Source organism: Amphibalanus amphitrite, unplaced genomic scaffold (assembly GCF_019059575.1).
Source record: "Amphibalanus amphitrite isolate SeventyFive unplaced genomic scaffold, NRLGWU_Aamphi_draft 000111F_arrow, whole genome shotgun sequence".
Classification (NCBI taxonomy): Eukaryota; Metazoa; Arthropoda; class Thecostraca; order Balanomorpha; family Balanidae; genus Amphibalanus; species Amphibalanus amphitrite.
The window spans coordinates 613,189-621,079 of NW_024881606.1; the positions used below are offsets into that span (position 1 = coordinate 613,189).

General features: G+C 51.8%; 1 long non-coding RNA gene across 1 annotated transcript; it reads left to right on the forward strand.

Annotated features, from left to right (window-relative positions):
- The first annotated feature begins 4,036 nt into the window (after nucleotides 1–4,036).
- LOC122380994 lies at nucleotides 4,037–6,573 on the forward strand. The gene is made up of 3 exons (XR_006256447.1): nucleotides 4,037–4,194; nucleotides 5,124–5,306; nucleotides 5,587–6,573. It is a non-coding gene; the product is annotated as an uncharacterized LOC122380994 (long non-coding RNA).
- The last annotated feature ends 1,318 nt before the right edge of the window (nucleotides 6,574–7,891 follow it).

Consider the following 7,891-nt stretch of genomic DNA (forward strand, 5'->3'; position numbering starts at 1 on the left):
AGACTGCCACAGCGCAGGCCATGGCATCTGATGTGGTGCAGCCACCACTGATGGGGTAGTCGTAGAGGTCGCCGCCTCCATCGCTGACATAGCCGCCTACGATACTGCCACCAGCGTCGAGGCAGCCCCCGCCACCGCTGTGGTGGCTGCAGAGATCGCGGCCCCCGGCGTCGTGGCAGCCGCCGAGATCTTCGCCCTCCATTTTGAGATAACCGCCTAGGGCGTCGCTGCTTACGACGAGGTAGCCGCCTGCGGCGAAGCAACCAAGCAGATCGCTGCTTCCCGCGCCGCCGCAGACGATGTCGTGGCGGCAGCTGTCGCCTCGCTCTTCCGAATCTCTTCTTTCCTATCTTTTTCCTGTTTCTCTGGGACTGGTTCTGATACCCAGGAGTTGCCGGTTCCTCTTTTTCTATAAAGAGTCCTGCTCTCCTCTTCTCCCCCACCGTCCCGGCATGGTCCAAGATCTCCAGTTCTCCGACATCATTTTCGTAGACCGCCTCCGGTTCGTTGACCTTACAGTGGCTTCTCGCTGTCCATCCTTCATCGACAACAGTTTCTTCAACATCTCTTGACTGACAACGCACAAATGTGACCTGCCGCTTTGCGCACGGTATCATGGTGGATATTGAGCCAGTCAGAGTCCAGCCTAAATCCGTTCGGACTGCGACCGGCATTCCAGGACTTCCCACTCTGACTTCTCGTTGCAGTACGGCTCCCAGGACGTTAGCTCCAAGAAGCAGCTCAACCGGTGAGCCGTTGTACTGCCGCAGGTCTAGATCCTGCAGGTGCTTCCAACTCCTGAGCTGCTTGCTGTTCACACTGGGTGGGGTCACATTCAGTTTTGGTACTGACCATACTTCAGGCACCACAATGCGTTCATTGCTAACAGCTGCGCTCACAGGGCTGACCGCCAACTGAACCCGAAGGGAGAGTTGTGTAAGGCCACTCCCTTCCACGTTCTGGAGCTGCAAGTTTTCTCGCGCACCTCTGACGCCAATGTTCTTCAGAACCGCTTCGCTGCAGAAAGAAGTCTGCGATCCAGGGTCCAGCAGCGCTACCACGTCTATGTCTCCGGTCGGACCGTGTATCCGCACCGGCACCAACTGCAGCAGCGTATCAGTTGTCTCCGTTAGAGTAGCACCGACGATGCGGCTTCCTTCTCGTGCCGCGGTCTTTGGTTCTGTTTGCTCTTAGTCATTCTCAGTAGCATCTCTGTCCACATGAATTAGTCGATGATGGATTGCGGTGCATCCATTCCAGTTGCAGCGCCTTGCAGATCGACAAACTCTCATCAAGTGTCCCTTGTTCAGGCAGCCCCAACACAGTCGCTCCTTGGTCACTACAGCCAGCCTCTCCTCCAGAGTCTTCGACTGAAACTCAGAGCAGTCTTGGAGCTTGTGTTGTTCTTCACACAGAACACACCACCAGCATCTTCGGCTTTCTCCGTGAGAAGACACACCCGATGTGTTCTGTGTTCTCTGCGCGTAAGCTTCTCGTGGAGGTGCAGAGCACTTCCCGTCTTCTTCATCACGATTGTGGAAGGTTGAGTGCCTGAGAATGGCAACTTCCGTGTCCAGCCACTTGCTGAAGATCTCCAGGGTGGGTCGATCTGGATACAGCTTGTGGACCTCACGTCCCCACTGATGCATCAGCTCCCACGGCAGTTTTGAGACGACTCGGCGCAGGTTCTCACTCGCTCCCAGGTCATCGTAGTATCTCAGAGCTTGCAATGTCAAGACAGTGTTACTGATGGTAGAATTAAACCTCTCCATGGATGCCAGGTCACTGACTGATGGTGCTGGAACCGAGAACATTGAGCTGAGACACGCTTGGCTGATGACACCTTCCTGGCCGAATCGCTCGTGCAGTCTTGCCAGCGCTTGGTGGTACATCCTTCCATCGAATCGGAGGCCTTCGATAGCTTCCCGGGCAGCCCCATCCACAGTCTGTTGCAGATGTGCCATTCTTTCCGTATCCGACAGGGACGCCTGGTCATGTATCAGCACCTTGAAGAGGCTGATCCAGCTGGGCCACTCACTTGGATCTCCGCAGAACCGTGGCAGGCTGAGACGCGGAATGCTGTTGGCGAAAGCTGACATCTTCGGTGACTGTGGCACCTGTTTCTCATGTCGTTGACCTTGTACTGGCCAGGCGTTTGGATTTAGTACTGAGCCAAACACTTCCGGTGATATCATGGCACCGTCAGCCGTTCTGGACTCATTTGCCGCTGCCTCCGTGTGTGGACCTCCTCTGCCGGGAACGTCCATACCACCAGGTAGTTCAGCTGATCGTTGCACATCCTCATCTTTGGCATGTACTTTTCTCTCTTTGGCAGCCGCTTCATCAAAATCATGCCGACGATCCCAGTTCAGTTCGTCTTCCGCAGCCTGATACATGTGCAGCTTCCGAGCAGCTCTGTCGCGGGCCTCTTCAGCTATTCTGAGCTGTAGCACCCTATCGCGTTCATCTAATTCCTGTCTTTCTCTCACGTTCCGACGACTCTCTTCCACTTGAGCTCGGAGGTCCCGCAGCTTGCGATCAGCGTCCTCCAGTTCCACAGCAGCCTCTCTGGATCGAACTAAAACAGCGGTTCCTGCTGACGTGTGCGATCCAGCACGACTTCGAGTGTGACGGGAGGTGGCAGCTGATGACTTGGCTTCATCCAACTCTTGAAGGTACAGCTGGATCTTCCCCTGGATTAACAACTCCTCTTCTTCGAGGCAATCGGCATATTCTCGAGCTTCCCCGAGCTCTGCGCCATCAAGCTTGCTTTCGTAATCCTCGTGTACCTTTCTCAATGTAGCAACAGATTCTTTCAGCCTTCCGTTTACCTCCTGGATGCGACTGCTATTGGCACGTCTGGCTATTTCCACCTCAATCGCTTTGCAGGCTCTTGTTGCGGCAGCCCGCTTGCTGTCCCGGAGTCTCCGTAGATCGGTAAGTTCCTGTTCTCTAGCGTCACTAGAATCTTTATCCACGGGAGCACTCGGCCCCCTGACGTCCTTTTCTTCTTCTTTTTCTATTCCCATCGTCTCCTGCTGATCTCACTGGTCGCGATCCGGCCCGGAGGACCAGAAATGTCGCCACGTGTCCTCTGGTATTCCACACGCCAACGACACTTATTTAGCCGGATGATAGACAAGGACTGTAGGAGAGCGATGGGTAGATCAGGATGGTGAGGAAGACGCCAGCCGCTGCCCGATTCCAGCCTCTCGATGGCGAGACCACTGTAATCGGACAGATCAACCGATACTCCGGCGCCTCGATGGCAAGGTTAGCCGGAGCCGACTGGTCGCACGCCTGTCTGAGCGGAGACCCCGCACCCGAGCCTCGATGGCAAGACCCGGGGAACGAGTTTAAGCTCAGTGACTCGATGGCGAGACACTGTGGCCGCCTCCCTCACACACCCCGGAAGAGGCCGTGTTATGAGTCCCGGATGAAAGGAAATGATCGGCTACTCGCACGCTGAGAAGACTCGCTGCTGTTCACTGTCCTCACCAACACTGTTTCTCGAGTGCACTTGATGTATTGTGTCCCATCACTTTGCAGCACAAATCTTACGACCACAATCCCAGACAGACACACACCTGCTCCACTCCATCCCGTCTCGGACCCAACTGGCCCGCCAGTCCGGTGGCGGCCCGGCATAGCCTCGCTAGTGCCCGCGGCGCAGCCCACCAGCAGCCAATCGCCGGGCCGCCCGATCGCGCGGGTCACCGCCCGGGCCAGGTCAAACATGCCTCCCGGCGCCACGTGGCCTCAGCGGCCGGTCCGCACGCTGCGCGGCCCGGCCGGAGGATAAACTGATGAAGCTGTCGGCAACAACCATATTTCCTTGAACGCTACCGGAAGGAGCGATACCTGGCATCCCTATCTGGCACAGGTCGAGGGGAGGGCGGCCACGCGTATGTACAATCTACACCAACCGATAACACGGGCTGTAACGCATTATCCGCGGCCCGGGACTTTGGCCTATCTCTGCTCTGGGGCCCACCGTGTCGTGTGGTATTGTGACGCTGTGACGTATGACGTGTGATGCTGGTTTGCTGATACTGGTCGCGAGGCTGGCGCTATCGCTGCTGCTCCGTGCTGACTGAGCGACTGTGGTGAGCAGACGCGGCTGGTACTGGGCACGGCCGGCGCTGCAGCGACTGACTGTGATACTGTGTCGACAGGAGCGGACAGCTTACTCAGGTAAGTACAACACTGTCGGTCTGTTGGGTCAAGAATGGGTGCTACGGGATGAGAGATACTCCCCCAATAGCTATTTAATTTCCTAAATATCCTGAAGTCACTTATATCTAAGTGGTCAAGTTCCGGTCACCAGAGGTCAAAACATTTCCATTTTACTCGTTGAAAATTGGGCTCATGGCTGGTCAAAAACGGAGCCACAGCATATCAATAAAGCGATGTGAAGCTTTGAAAATTGCGGCAGTGCTTATAGCCGGTCACAAAAGTGGGCCCAAAATGTATTTAGATCATACAAACGTAAGTGTTTGACACAATGCAAATTTACCAGCCGTGTGTATCTCTCATGACAAAGAAAACATGCTGAGGATTTGATAAATGATTGACTTTGAAAGCCGATGAAGTCGTATCAGATTGACAAAATGGTGCGATGTTTATAATGAGCCTATCCCTTCTGGCCTCTATAGACCACCAGTATCTTGCTATTGCCGGCTCACTATTATACCGGTGTGTTCGACGCCCAATGGACATTTTACTGCTTCAATATCGCTAGCGGTAGTCAGTCACTGTGTCTGCTTCTGTGCTGTACGTGATGCCACTGCTATGTTGAGGCGGGACTCACCAGCCATATTTTTCACCGACGCTATCTTGTCCAAACGAATGGAAATGCGATAGTGTATCACACAGCCATATCTCAACACTTGCTGCCGGAAGTAAGCGCATTTATTGCCGGACTCAAGACGATAGGCTTTCCAAGTATGAAGTAATCACTTAGGATATTATGTAGAAGACGGATTAACATGCATTATGTAATCTGATAGACATTTCTTATTCACTCTTCGCTACGATTTATATTATTCACTCTTTGCATTGAATGCCACGCCCGTTCTCTGACCTCGGAGGCACTGTTTCGCTGTGCCGCTGTTTGTTTTCAGATGGCTCGAGGAGAGGGCGCGGGGGAAGGCCAGGGTGCCGGCGCCGGCCGGGATGACGGGGGCGCCATTTGGAGCCTCGTCTGGCTCATCATTCTCATCCTGGTGAGCTTTTTCATCGCGGGCTTCTGCGCTGGCTGGTACATCATCTTCTCCATCTTCACACCATGCATCGAGCAACTAAAGGTGAGCCGTGGGATTAAGCGTGCTATTGGGCGTACGGGAACCCGTGAGGGGGATATGCGAGCCGCTTGGTGACATTATACATACACTGGAATGCGGTCTGTTAGTTAGACCCTCAAAAGCTGTGCAAGCTGTGAAACATGTACCTATTTTTATTCAAATCCCATTAAATCATCTTACCGGCTGTGTCTTATTTATCAAAAGCTGGTTTGTAACCTGTTACTCGCTAGTTGTGTGCGTTGCTGTGTATGTATTTGACCGTTTGCACCGCCGCCGTTTTCAGCCGGTGACGGACATTCTACTGGTCGGCGTCAACTTCCCACACATGTGCTCACAAAACATCCTCTCCGGAAAGCCGATCGGCTAATCGAAGCTTGGCCAAAGGTGGCGCCTTTATCAATTTCTATCGCATGGAGTTGCAAATGACTGAATTCGCATCGTTACCAATTATATACTGCCATAAATGATAACAATAACACGTCAAATGTATATTTAAACACACAAAGCTTTCGGTATGAAAATACCTTGGTCACTGTGTTAACAGAATCGTCGTACATGCCGAACAATCTCATCATTTACCGAACTGGGGAGCAACTCGATTATTAGAGAAGGGCGCACGAAAAACGACACGAAAAATCTTAGAAGCGGCTCACATATCAGCACGCGATACCATCAATACTAGGACTGGATTTATAACTTTAGCAACATGCGCTGTAAGCTTAGTGGCAGGACCCCGATAGATAATCTCGTGATTGTGATCTATTTTTCGAGTGCTATTTTATATTTTTGTACAAGCTGCCGGTGACAATTTCTGTCCTCATTTCTGTTAACACAGTGACCAAGGTATTTTCATACCGAAAGCTTTGTGTGTTTAAATATACATTTGACGTGTTATTGTTATCATTTATCCTAACTGTCTTGGATATTCTACATATATACTGCCATTTTGAACGTCTTCTCAGTGAGTGTTAAGTTAAGCTGAAACCAATTTTTTATTATTCTTGGGATGAACAACTGAGGGATCCGTATGCATTCACTCCCGGATAAATGTCTTATTTCTTCTTATGAAGAAATGACGTCGAATGTATAATTACAAGTCTTCGGAAACGCCCGTGCCCGAACCTGGAAACCATAAGTGTCTGCAGTGTTCAACCCGGGCCCGCAGCGTTAGCAAATGAACACCAAGCTGCTTATTATGGGATGGACTTGTTCTGTTCATCTCAAGCGTGTTGCTGCGTGTCAAGTGTTTTTAATAAATGTGTCTTCACCAGCCTGCATTTTTAGTGATTTGTTTTTAAAGTGTATTCATAGGGGAAATATTCAGGTCCACTTCTAGACAGCAGAAGCATAGGTCAAGACTCAAGACAGAAGCGGTCTGTTCCCATATCGGTAAAATATGCCAATGAGCACTCACTTGTCAGCGTATCAACGGAAGGCCATAACTGATAGCGTATCAGTTTGCTCGCACCCATATCAGGCAGTATAAGCTCCGAGACCTAAGTTCTAAACAAATATAAGCAGATGACCGACTTACAGAGAGCACCCATGGATATGTACATTCACTGGGTGCTAAAATTTCATATGGATTATATATTTGTAATTCGAATCAGTGTGACTTATGCTTGCTCAACACAAACAGCCCTTACATTCGGAGCAGTATTAAATGTAGCTCAATTGGTTTTGTTTGTTTGTTTGTTTGTTTTGTTGGGTTAGGCCCTTTCGGTCCAAGGAGACCATTTCAGAGCCGGGAGGATGATAGGATGTAGGGGGAGACATTGGTCTGGGCAGGCACCCTAGTGAGTCGCCGGGGCTGAGCCCGTCCAGAGGACAGGCCACCCAGCCCCAAGGCACTCACTGCACCCGGCTACGGGGTGCGCTCCCTCAGGAGCAGCGGTGCCGCTCCAAGGGAGCAGCCCGCATGAGATAAAGTTGCCTGTCGAGCCCGGAGGGAGGTTTTGGCGTGGAGGAGAAGGATTTCAGTATCCTGAGGATAGAAGCACGGAACGGTGAGCTCAATTGGCCCCTTATCACAATCTAATGACATACTGGATGAAATACCAGCCACATTTCGTACATTTCGTATCGCACATTTCGTATTGTGCCATATGATGAATACCGTTGGTCTCAAGTCAGTCGAGGTCGCGCTGTCGGTCTTAGGTGTAATGCGGTGCAGCATACCTACAGGCGCCACCCGTGCTGCCATCTAGCGTCATTAGTATCGTGAGCGACGCCTTGGGTGTATTGCGGTACAGCATGCCTCTAGGCGATACGCGTGCTGCCATCTAGCGTCATTAGTATCGTAATTCCTCAGGTGTGATGCGGTGCAGCATACCTGCAGGCGCCACACGTGCTGCCATCTAGCGTCAATATTATCGTGAAGCCACAGGTGTAATGCGGTGCAGCATACCTTCAGGCGCCGCGCATGCTGCCATCTAGCGTTAATGTTATCGTAATTTCTCAGGTTTGATGCGGCGCAGCATACCTTCAGGCGTCGGGCCGGGGCGCGATGTTAGCTAGCGACAGTATTATCGTTGTTCCTCAGGTGAAATGCGGTAGGTACGGCATACCTTCAGGCGGTACACTAAGTT